This window comes from Rosa chinensis, chromosome 4 (assembly GCF_002994745.2).
Source record: "Rosa chinensis cultivar Old Blush chromosome 4, RchiOBHm-V2, whole genome shotgun sequence".
Lineage (NCBI taxonomy): Eukaryota > Viridiplantae > Streptophyta > Magnoliopsida > Rosales > Rosaceae > Rosa > Rosa chinensis.
Genome location: NC_037091.1, coordinates 35,277,848 through 35,290,583, shown reverse-complemented (window position 1 = coordinate 35,290,583; position 12,736 = coordinate 35,277,848).

The window sequence follows — 12,736 nt, the reverse complement described above, 5'->3', positions numbered from 1 at the left end:
TTCTCTAGGGTGTGGCAACTCAGATATTCTCTTATAAAATCTTTCCATGTCTGTTTCAAAAATAAATTTCAATTATGTAACACGGTGATTTAATTAATCATATGAAGTTAATCCGTTCAATTAAATGAAAATATATAAACAAAACCAAATAAACAAGAAAAGATAAAATTAATCGATGAACAAATTCAAACGAATCATCATCTTGTATCGAGATTGCTCGCTAAAGGCTAATATTTTATAATCCAATTAAACTATTAAACCATACAACAATAATCAAACTTGGCACTTTACAACTTTAAACCCAAAAGATTAAAAAAAGAAATTTTCGTAAAAATATAAAGAAGAAAAAAAACTAACCTGTATTGTTGTTGGTCAAACTAAAGAGAAGTAGAAATATAGAGAAAATGATTTGTTTGCTGGTGAAAAGAGATTTTGTCTTCTAGTGCTTTATCAGTTTATCTCAGCCAGATAAATCGGAGCTTTTCTTCATAAGTTCATCTCTGATTCTCTTCACGCTTTTTTTTTTTTTTTGTATCTCTTCACGTTTTGGACTTTGGACTCTTGGACTTTTGGTAGCTACTCCCATTTTAAATTTTATTTTGGAATTTGGGACATGGGAGCTTGGATAATCATGTGGGTCATGAGATCATGTTGAGATGTTGGTCATGCCTTTATGTCTCTTTCGGCATTGAATATTTATGTTTCTTTTTTATTTTAATTGCACCTTCTTCTATACAAGTCTGTTGGCAATGTTTTCATGATTCAATTTATCAGTTATATATATATATATTATTAAAGTATTAGATTAAGTGGCTTAGTGGGGGCATGTATGTTAACTAGAGGACAAAATGTTGTATTGATCATCTATTACATTCATTCTCCCCAAACTTTGAGTGGGCGCATTAGCCCCCGCTCGCCCCTACCTCAATTCGCTAGTGCTAATTGCACATGTACAGGAGGTGGTTGTTTCTTGGTAATTGTGGTTACTCAGGGACTTGTTTTGAGGTGGTAATGATGTCGTGTGTCTCGAATTTCGAATTGCTATCTTACTTATCCTTTCTTGTGTACCTGAGTTATGGATATCTTATTCTTGACAAGTTTAAGCTGCATGAACAGTGCATGTATGAGTCATCCTTTGGCCCTATGCCTGCCTAGCCCGACCTTTTCTCAAATATGGTAGAGTATGGACCATGTAAATGAATCCCGACCCGTTAGGGCCAAGCCCAGCCCGTCCCTTTAAGCCCTCCAAATTAGGCCCTAATAATTTTCTATTTTTTTTTAAATGTTTCACTTTTTTTATTTGAAAAGAGGTAGAGGTCAACGAAGACTTTAAAATTTATGTGAAACTAGAAATGCAAATAATTGAACTTAAAAGATAAAGTGACAGGGCTCAATTGACCTCCTTGACCAACCCTGGCTACACCCATGCATGTGGTCGCCCCTTCTTATCTTTCAAGCTGGCAGGGGAAACAATTTCACAAAAAAAAAAAAAAAGAAGCTCTTTATACTCTCTGCCATTGATCTTGGGAGAAAAAGGATATTCTAGAACTCTGTATTGAATTTATGAGAAGTTGCACTTTACTAGTGTTAAGTGAGTGTAGATTCATGAGAATAAGAATATTGAAACATGTGAAGATGCGTCTTCATGTGGTTTAAGTTAGTCATTTTATTGTTTATTTTATTAATGTGTTTCGGTAGCGGTATTACATGGTATATCATTTATTCTAGTTGGTAGTCTTTTTATTTAGGGATGGAGTTAGAGTATAGTGACAGAACCCGCCCCTTCACCCTGAAATCCGGGCCCACTTTAGGAATAACTCTATTGAAAATTTAGGCAGAATTACTCCTAAAAATGGACCATGTAGGGCCACCTCGGATTTCAGGGTGAAATCGGCGGCTGGGTCTTGTCATATAGAGTTGACGTGATACTGTTTTTAGGGCAGTTCATATGTGTACTGGTAGCAAACATTGCGATTTAAAAGATGGCTTGGCCAGCTACGAGGCAAGTGTTTGTTACTTTGTATGTATTAATTGTGACTTTTTATTTTACTTTTATTCTGGACGTCAGTGTAGCTCCCCAGACAGAATAATTATTATAACTTCAAAAAAAAAAAACAAAAAAAAAAGTTTTATAAAAGCAAATTATGTATGTCAAAATACATTACCAAACATACAAAAAGTATGTTTCTCTTCTGGAAGTTGCAAACAAAATAGGTTCCTGCAGATTGGCTAAACCTATTTGGCATCTCAACCATTTCGGCTGAAGTCTTCTGATTGCATGTTCATCCAAGAGTATTTCTCTTTCAAATGGGTCATAAAATCATTCGATCAATGAAATTATTGTCGACTTGCCAGAGCCACTTCCCCCACACTCTTACCAGCAGAAATCTTAGGATTCAAACCTTGTAAGACTTGGTTGTTAGGTCTTGATGTATAACTGAAATATATGCATGTCTTGGAACTCTATTTCTCCTTTCACATGTAGCAAAGCCTTCCCTTTTTTGTCTTCGGTTTCAATACTAGGAACACGGTCATTCATTTCAAGAATTCGCGTTGTATAGATGCTAATGCCTCTGTGATGCCAGTTAAATTTGGAAGTGCAATTAAAATACTCTTGCAATTGCAAAACTACATTATGAGTTCAAGTTTGAAGGCAAGTAAAGAAAAGTAAACAAGGAATAGTGTTTTGGAAAGAAACTCACAGGCCTCCCTTGAGGACATTAAAACCGGCTAAAAAGTTGGGCATGTCAATTTATTTCCTTTCAAATTAGAGTGCCTAATCCTCGTACAGATATATATAATAAACATCCCAGGACTTTTATCCTGTGCAAACTTTGATCAAGTTCCGAGAACTAAACTCCGGCTTCTATATAAAATGCCTTGCCATATCCATGGTATGTATGAATTTGTTATGATGTTGTAAAAAAAAAACATGGTATGATATAATGTCAGACTAACAATCTAATTTTGCATATTGCATATTCAAATAAGAATACACAATCAATAATTTAGAGTTAGTTTGACAACATAACATGCAACATTGTTTGATAAGGGAACATTTATATTAATTTTTGTGATCATACTAGAACAGCTTTGGAATTCTATCATGTTTTTCTCAGCATGCTTTAATTTTAGTTGTACTGACTTTGAAATCTAACCTTCTCGCGTAAAGCAACTTGGGCTGCATTGGCATCGGAGGAGATGATTAAATAACTTGGAAGGTTGTTGAAGAACCAGTAGTGTGGGTGTGAAAGAAGAAAACTTCTTGTTTGATAACATAATCAAGATACTTCATTCTTATTCTTGAAGTCTCTCTCTCTGTCCTTGTCCAGCATAACCCTTTTGCAGAAGCAGTTGTCACAAAAACAATATCAATTCAAGTTCTAATCTATTCATACTTCTTTCAGTTCCAAAATATACAAGATAGATGATTGGATATAAGTTGTATACCAACAAATGCAGGAAGTCCAACTCCAATAGCAACATAGAATAGCCTGAGTGGAAACTGCAAAATGAAATTAAGAAGAGTAGGCAAAATTTGTCACAAATTGCTATGGTACTAAAATGCTTTGGCTGAGACTTTACATTATGGAAAGGTTACCTTTGAGTCAGACTGCTCGCTGTTGATACAAGCTATTGATAACCAAACAGAGGATCTTTCTAGCCTGGGTATATTGGTGGAAGAGGTTAGGGACTTTCTTCGTCGAAAAATGGACTTCAAAGTGAACTATGTACCTCGGGAAGTTAACACAGTAGCTCATAGACTTGCAAAGCATTCTTTGACTTCATTAGAAGGTCAAGTTTGGTTTGTTATTGCTCCCGGATTTATAAGGTATGCCATTCTAAGTGATTGTAATCACTATTGAATTTAATGAAATCCTTTGTCAAAAAAAAAAAATGCTAGCAACTTGTCAGTGCTATCTGCATAGCGAAACATGCTATTTTTAAGTCCCATTTCTCCAAAGAGGACAAGTTGATTAACAACTTTTTTTGATAACAAGGTTTAATAACAACTTAGTTTTAGAGCTTTAAGTTTTTAACTTTTTGTCAACTATTTAACAAGACATAACTGTCAAAAGAATAATAGCTTTTACAGGTTGAATTTGACTAACAGATCATAATCACATTTGAACTTGTCATTACAAGTTGCTACTTTGGTACACCGACCTCGTTGCTGAATTGTGCGTGTGGTATTATCAATCTTTTCATGACTATATGATAGACACACATTACATTGACGTGCCTCAAAGTATAACTATATAATACACATAAAAACGAGCCCACCAGAATCAGTGTACCAATGACTACGATACAACCTGAGCTAGCACAATCAAAGGCAACCACCTTTATTGAATGGAATGCGGTAACAATTGGAAAGAGAAATTTCAGTCCAGACTACCTGGTTTTATATACATTTTCTTGTATAACTAGTTCTTGGTTCTTATGAATAACTAAAAACACAGAGCTAATGACTTGGTCGAGAAGAAAGAATTACTCAATCAAAGACATAACTAAATGAATTGTAATATCAGTGAAGAAAAAATTGATGTCATTATCATTGATATCTACATGATCATCAAAACCTAGAATTTAGAGAGAAATTCAGAGAATAAAAAATGAACAGAGAATTTTGATTATACAAAGATGAGAAATTACCTTGGTTAGTAGAGAATACAAAGGTTGAGGATTTTAAAGAATTTTTTTAACTCTTAATTAAATACCACAAGATTTAAAAATATTTTTTAAAATCTTGATTAAATACCATAAAATTTTAAAGGGGCCGTGACCACTTACCCAATTTCAGCTTAAGAATTGCCCACTTACTCCACTAAGAGTTTTTTAACCTCATTTATTCAATCTAACATCTATTGACAGTATTGCCCTCATTTTAATTAATGAATTACACTTATCTATCTCTCTCTCTCAGACTCTCTCTCTCCCCCCAATGATTTCTCTCTCCTTGTCGACTCTCTCTCTCCCCCCCCCCCCACCCCACCCCACCGATTTCTCTCTTCCATCCGCCGAATCCGACAACACAGTCATTCCGCCATCCCCGTCAAGCCAAATAAAAGTGCCTCCTCCTCCAAGCAAATCGATCCCTAGCTTGGATCTGTGAACCCAGTCCAGATCGGATCAGTCCGATCAGATGAGATCCAGGCCGCCACAGATTTGACGTCGCCCGACAAACCTCGAACCTGCACCTCCAAGCCATTCCGCCGATGAGTACAACGAGGCATCTGTGAAACCCAGTCCAAATCGGATCAGTCCGATCCGATGCGATCCAGGCCTCCTCGTTCCAATCGAATGAGGTGAACGGCAGTTCTTGTTGCGTTCAGGACCAACTTCAGCTCCACGGAGAAGGAGTTTTCAGTGACCCAATTGAGAAAAACGTTGTTTGGTAAATAACCAAATAGGGGTTCTGATTGTTTTCAACGAATTCAAAGGTTTTGAGGGTAATTGGGTTCTGGGTAGAAGATGATGTGGATGGAATTGAACTGAAGTTGACCAAAGTACGTAGAAGATGATGATGAACGATGGAGATGGTCAATGGAGATGGTAGAAGCTCCATGCGCAGGATATCCACTCTCCCGCGTCATCCCCACTCCCCACCCCCCATGCGTGAACCTCCACCCCCAACCCCACTCTCAAATCCCAATAAACCCAACAGAAAACCAAACCCACCTCTCTCTCTCTCTCTCTCTCTCTCTCTCTCTAGGTTGTCGTCCCACACGTCCTACACCTACCAATAATACGATTATTGGGAGGCAGTAAAAAAATTATTGGAGGGCAATAACATATTTATTGGGGCAGTAATCAGATTATTACGAGGCAATAATAAGATTATTTATTTGGATAAACCTACAAAAACTTTCAAAATTATAAACATCTTCATTTTTAATTAATATTGATCCCTAATAAACTTGCTACTGGGGGGCAATAATATGATTATTGGGGGTAATAAAATCAGACGCTGGAATCCGGTCACCAGTCCGGCAGTCGGATTCTGGATTCCGGTGACTGGTGGCCGGATTCCTGTCACCGGTCGTCGGAGACCGCGGCCGGCCACTGGTCACCGGAGCATAGCAAGGTGGAGGATGATTTCTCTCTCTAAGTGAGAAAAAAAAGAGAGGGCAAAAAAGTCCCCAAAAAAAATAAAAAGAATTAATTGGGTATTAAGGAAATAATCCCTTAGAGTGTTTTGGGTAAATGGGGTTAAAAAAATATTAGTGGAGCAAGTGGGCAATTTGGTGCCTAAAATTGGGTAAATGATCATTTCCCCAATTTTAAAAGACTTCTAAAATATAAAACAATCCATAGACTCCTAATTAATACACTACCTCAATCTCTCCATCTTCAGTTCAAACTTCAAACTCTCAATCTCTCGGCCATCAATATAATCCTCCTCGGCTGCGTCTTGCCCCAAATCAAAAGACAACGCTACCGTCCAAGAACTCTATCCCAACGAAATCAAAACGAAGATAAATCTCTATCTATCAATTCCTAATCTATTTTGTTTCTTGGATTTTGAGCTTGTTATGCAGAAAAGATCTCGAGGTTGAAGATGGAATTTGAATCATTCTTAATATTTTTATAAATTCAAGTCCTTTGCTATCTGGGTTGATGCTTTAGGCTTCAAGGATGTCAAGCAACACAGCAACCGAGAATGAAGACGTTTTGAAGCTCAAAAATGAGGTTCGTGATTTATCTACTTATTTGTAACTATCACCATTTAGTATACTTAATAACTAGTGTATGCGCGCGTGTGTGTGTGCTTGCGGCCAGATTATTGAATGCCAAAAGGAAATGCAGCGGCTATTGTTTGAGAAACCATCGTCGGCTCCGGAATGTAAATCCTTGGAGCAGTTAAAGGAAGCATATGTAACTACCATGAGAGAAATAGTAGAAATGAATTTGAGGGATCATTCTCTATCTGAAAAGACGCTCAAGAGTCTAAAGGCATCTTTGGACGATGAGTTGGGGGACAAATCCAAAGTACGACCTATCCTTTTTACAAACTTATCTTGTGTGTTTGAAAGGAAAACCACCCCTATTTTTTAAACCTGAATTTTGAAGCATGTGGCTTGCTTATTTTTGTTTACAGGTTAAGAAGAAATTGAAAGAGAAGCAAGATTATCTTAAACAGAAAAGAGAATCACAACTTTTGTTGGATGATCTATATAAAAGTTTGTCTGATGATGAGTCAGATGACAGTGAGGTTGAAGAGATGGAAAAGAAACTGCTGAACTTGAATACCTTTTGTTCTGCTATGTACTCTACTCTCCAATTGGGCAAGTCCATTGGTGAACTTAACACAACATGCTAAGGTAATATCTTGTATGGATTGAAATAAATATCTTTTACACAATTCCAATATGTTACATATAAGTGTGTGAATAATTTTTTTAAGGACTAAGGTGATATTCATAGCCTCCAAAAGCTGCATTTACTCCCTTTCTCATTGTACATGTGTCTTTTGTTTTTTTTTTCATGAATTGAAATTTGATTCTTGAATGAGGCATAGACGATTTCTTATGTGATTTTCGTTTTAATGGTGAAGACATCTTGGTGGACAAAATTTGCGGAAAAAAAAAAGGACATGCAAAAAACCTCAATAGGAAAGAAGTTTTGAAACCATCGTGACATGAAAATGATGAGGACTGTTTGGAGCATGTTGGGTGTGGGTGGAATGTGACTCTCCTTTATACCACCAACAAAATCATTCTTCTACGTAGCAAATGAAATGGGCGGTCCTGAGAATGTTGGGTTCACTAAAAAAGACGTTCATAATTTTTTGCAAAAGAAGAAAAATACAATGCTTGAAGCAGGAGATGGACAGAGTTTGCTCAATCACTTTAAGCGCAAACAAGGTGAGGATCCAAATTTTTTCTACTCAATGCAATTAGACCAATATAGTCGAATGACAAATTTTTTTTGGAGAGATAGTAGATCAAAATTTGATTATGATTGTTTTGGTGATGTTGTTTGCTTTGATACCACATTCCGTACAAACAAGTATAATTTGATTTGTGCTCCAATAGTGGGAGTCAATCATCATTAGAGAAATGTGATGTTTGGATGTGCCTTTTCATTAGATGAGACTACTTAGTCATTTGTTTGGTTGTTTGAGTCATTTTTGGAATCGATGGGAAATAGAGAACCAAAAACTATTTTTACAGATGAAGATAAAGCACTGGCAAAAGCAATTGAGCAAGTTTTCCCAAGTACACAGCATCGATTATGCACTTGGCATATTTCTAAGAATGCTGAAAAGAGAATTGGTAGTTACCTTGCAAATCCAGAGTTCAAGAAACAATTCAACAAGTGTTTGGTGTAGTACTGAAACTGAAATTCAAGCTTTATGGGATGATACAATCTGTAGATATAATCTTGGTGGTAATACATGGCTTAAGAAGTTGTATTCACTCCAGGAGAAATGGTGTCCAGCCAATTTTTAGTTTGGACATCTTTTTAGTAAAAATTAGATCAACTCAAAGGAGTGAAAGTTTTAACAATGTGTTCCATCAAATTTCTATACACACAATGGAGCTCATCAAATTTTTGCATCACTATGAAAAAAAAATTGAAGAGATGCGTTTGGTGGAGTTGGAAGATTACTACCGCTGCAAAAGTGGTACACCTCGTCCCCAAGTGTGGAGTAGATTGCTAAGGAGAGTAGCCAAAGTGTATACCATTAAAAAGTTTCAGCTATTTGAAATAGAGTTTGTTGGCTGTATGGGAGTTAGACTAAAAGAAGCTTTCAAGAGGGATGGAGTACATTTATATGAAGCAATTGAAGATGGTAAACAAAGTGTACACAAGATCCAGTACAACTCTATATCCTTCGATATTTCTTGTTCTTGTAAGTCTTTTGAATCACTTGAAATCTTGTGTCGTCATGCTTTGAAGGTACTTGATATCAATAATGTCACTGTTTCACCCACTCAATACATATTGAAGAGGTGGACTAGAGAAGCAAAGAAAGAGATTGTGGTAAGCAATAACATTTCTAGATGTACAAGTGAGAATATAAAGTCTGCTAGATTGTTGCGCCTTAGTGAGCTGATGCATGAAGGAAATAGTGTTTATGACAATAGCTTTGTTGAGTTATTCAAGAACTAAGATTGTGAAGGAGCTATTAGTAGAGGCAATGAAGCGCCTTGAAAAAGACAAGGAAACTCAGGACATGTTAGAAAATTTGAACAAAATTGGTAACCATTCCAACCGGGACATTCCAGTTAATGAAGGTCATGTTTTAGATCCACCATGTGCCAAGAATAAAGGAATGACAAATGAAAGAATCAAAGACATAAGAAAAAACAATGGAAGAATAATAAAACAAAAGGTACACTTACATATCTAATACTTACCTTCGAGAAACTTTAAATTTTGTTGTTGTTGTGTGTCTGATATATTTATATTGACCATAGATGCAAGCCAAGACAATCAAGAAAACGTGATTGATTCTTCTTATAATCCAAGAGCTCCACTTCATGTGCCAACATTTAATCCTCACTTTGGCCGGGACTAGCATTCAAAACAATTAAACTAACACAAGGCAAGAGAGAAAGGGTAGCCACCTCACACTTGAACTTTGGATAATCTTTTCAATAAAAGTTAAATCTTTTGTGTCTTATCCATTGAGCAAGGGTGAAATAACTATCCAAAACTCTCAAAGCCAGAACATGTAAACACATAAACAAACGTAATTCATGCTAGGAAAAATCAAGAGTAGAGTTAGAGAAACGCAAACTCTTTGAAAATCAATACTCCACTTAGCTACATAATCCAAAATAGGTGATAACCTCACAAAGCCAAGTTAGGCACTTGCCATCCCTAGCTCTATGCATCACCAATAGAAGGAACCTCACACTTAAGCTTTGAACACATCAACCCATGCTATCGGCTACTCCCAAACTCCCAAATTCTTCATCTTGGTTTATTTTTTCTTCATTTTGGAGTCCGCCAACCTGGGTTTAAGTTTAAGGACATTAACAAGGTCCAATGTGACTCAAATTAAAAATTTAACTATTTCTAGAAAATTAGAACTCAAATTAGAATTTGTAATTAGAAAAGCAGAAGAGAAAAGAAATCCAAATTTGGGTATTGTCTAACACTCAATAATTCAGTAACTCCTCATGAAATACGACCAGGTAAGAGTAGGAAGAGATTTTGGTAGAGCCGAAGCTCACTTGAGTACACTTCTCTCATTCAAATCTTACCTAGACATCATATCCAATCGGATGAACCTACTTGTGAAGAGTGAATAAACTCGACGTTACAAAGATGGAATCCAAATCCTATTTACTTAAAAACTACAAGCTCTAATCAAATTCCAATTGAAAATAAATATATCAAAGCACTATTTATTTAAATAACAAATTTTAAATAAGTAACAAAAAGGTGAAATTGCACAAGTAATAAGCAAATAGCAAATAGGCAAGACTATCTTACTAATTTCAATATGCTCAATTTAGTCTTTTCTTACCACAATTTACAAATTTTCTTAGCCAAATTATTTATAGCAATTTCAAAAATTAAACTACCACACAAAAAAACTCCCAAATAATTAAAGGAAAAATAAAGATAAACTAGAAATGGGTTCTCTAGTCCCACGGCAACCTAATAGAGATTGAGTTTTACTTCAATCCCCGGCAACGGCGCCAAAAACTTTTGGGGACATCCTTGAGTATGAAAATGTATGCAATTTGTGGATGATGTGCCATACTCCCAAGTATAGGAGATCAAGTTTTAGTAAAGGGAAAAAGTAAAGAGTATCGTACCCAAATGATTGAGTAACTCTACCCTAGCTAGATCATCGTGAAAACAAACCTAGAAAGCACATGTAAAGTCTACCTTTTTACAAGTTCACAACCTTAGCCCTTTGGAACCTAAAGGTCATCAGGATGGTATTAACAATTGTGGTAGTGATCAGCTTGGTTGATTTTAATTTTGATAAAGAAAATTAAGGTACATAAAATAAAATAAACAAATAAAAGTGTAGAGACTAAATCAATGAGAAGAATAGAGACTTAAGCATCGCACCTAACCTTACTCATACACAAAATGTAACCCATATTTAATGTAATAACATGCTTTGATAAATTTCCCCTTAGTGCTTTGATGAAGCTACCAAGAAATTAACTAGTCATGCAATTTAACAATTTCTTCCGAAAGCAAAGGTAAATTGCACAACCTTTATACCATTCAAATCTTCCAGATCCTAAATGGCCTATGGTGCCGTGAGCCTAAATTCTTCCGGAATCTAAACTCACAACATCATGTTTTAATTTCAAGGTAAGAAATTCAAGCAACTTAGTTCTTCCAGTAGGAATAAGCTAAGCCACCACCCTATTTAGCTACACATGCTCACGGAATCAAGAGTTTATCAAGTTCATGTTTCCGATTCATTAATTTCCTAAAGCATACTTCTAGGTGATAAATCTATAAACACACTTAGGATACATGAACGTATAGTAGCCAAAAGATTCAAAAAATGCATAAACATCAAACCACATGGAAATTTACCTTATTTGCACATAAGTTTGGCCCTAGCCTCAAATCCAACTACTCACAATACATGATATTACAAATACAAGCCATGAACATCAAATTAAAGAGAGAAAAAGAGAAGAATTACCCAACCTTCCACCTAGATCTCAAAGATGTCAAATGATGAGAGAATTGCTTCAAGGTATGAGATTTTCGGTTTTACAACCAAAAACACCATACACATCAACAAAACTCAAGAACAAGCAAGAATAAGGGATTGGACATGTGAAAACAAGTGTTGTGATTGATTGAGAGTGTGTAGTAACTTCGGTTTTGGTGAAACCCAAGTGCCTACACACAAACTTAAAGAACTATGTATAAGGTATGAAAAACTAACCTAAAACTAGAGAAAACAGAGTTTTTGATCTCCAAAATGGGGGAGCCAAGGGGAAGCACGGTTTTGGAAGAGAGAAGAGGCTATTTAAAGGCCAAGGCAATTCAAATCAAGGGTGGAGATCAAAAGGAATCAATGGTGAGATCCAATTGACAAATGTGTAAGCACAAAATGTGGATCTAGTCTTTGACTCCACATAGAAATGACCTAGAAAGTCCATAGATATTTTGGTGGAGGAGAAAAAGTAAGGGTAGAAGGGTCATTGTGTAAGGGAACAAGGTAATAAATGGGAGACAAAGGTGTAAGGTGTAAGGTGTAAGGTGTAAGAGTGTGACCACTTGTCATCTTTCAAATTTTGAATTTCAAAATAACCTAGACCTAAAGTCTTCCCACTTAAAGTCTCTAACCCTATTCATCTCTTCCTTGTCCTCCACACATGTTCTTGGCTAGCCAACTAGGTCGGAAATGTCCGGAATCAGGCGTTGAGCACCGTTGACCTATTTTTTGTCCGTTTGCGCACTTTCTTCTCATTTCTTCCTTCAATTGTATCTCCACCGAGAGTTAGGAATTGGCATTTGACTTCTTCATACCAAACGTTCCTCCATGAGTGTAGATTATCCTTGTAAATTTTCAAAGCTTAGTTCTCTGTTGTTTGGCTGTAAATTCTGCCGGAATCCGTACAGGTCCTGTTTTGCAGATTTGTCTTTTAGTCAGAAATTTGGACTGATCTTTTGAAGGCCTTCCACTCCGAATTAGCTCTTTCACTTTTCATGACAAATGATCGTTGGGATTTCTAGAATGGATGTGAAAAGTTTCAACTCATTTGGAGTTCATTTTTTAGTCTTCCGCTCT